Source organism: Nanorana parkeri, unplaced genomic scaffold (genome assembly GCF_000935625.1).
Source record: "Nanorana parkeri isolate BGI_ZX_2015 unplaced genomic scaffold, ASM93562v1 scaffold946, whole genome shotgun sequence".
In the NCBI taxonomy this organism is placed as follows: Eukaryota; Metazoa; Chordata; class Amphibia; order Anura; family Dicroglossidae; genus Nanorana; species Nanorana parkeri.
Genome location: NW_017307214.1, coordinates 658,671 through 658,974, shown reverse-complemented (window position 1 = coordinate 658,974; position 304 = coordinate 658,671). Strand labels below are relative to the sequence as shown.

The 304-nt window shown below is 49.3% G+C and overlaps 1 protein-coding gene across 1 annotated transcript in view; it reads left to right on the top strand.

Annotated features, from left to right (window-relative positions):
• The first annotated feature begins 14 nt into the window (after window positions 1-14).
• The window catches only part of PTPN1 (protein tyrosine phosphatase, non-receptor type 1), an 11,620-nt gene continuing 11,330 nt past the window's right edge, over window positions 15-304 (top strand). Inside the window, exon 1 of the mRNA XM_018566385.1 lies at window positions 15-131. The gene's annotated coding sequence lies outside the window, so the exon portion shown is untranslated. The remainder of the gene's footprint in view (window positions 132-304) is intronic.

Here is a 304-nt window from a genome sequence, read left to right as displayed (position 1 = left end):
CACCAGGGACCTCAATGCTTCCCGTCCTTCTGTCTTGCAGGAAATCCGACATGAAGCCAGCGATTTCCCGTGCAAAGTGGCGAGACTGCCCGAGAACAAGACCCGCAATCGCTATCGAGACGTCAGTCCATGTGAGTACGACGCACTTTCGCTCGCTGGGCCAACTAAAATAGTGGTCCTACGTATGGTGGTGGGAGGAGATTTTCGGTAACAAAAGGAGACAAAAAGCAATTGCATTTCAAAGTATTAAACAATAAAGGTGGTTCAGTGGCGGAAGATATTTCTGCACACACACGGCTCACTT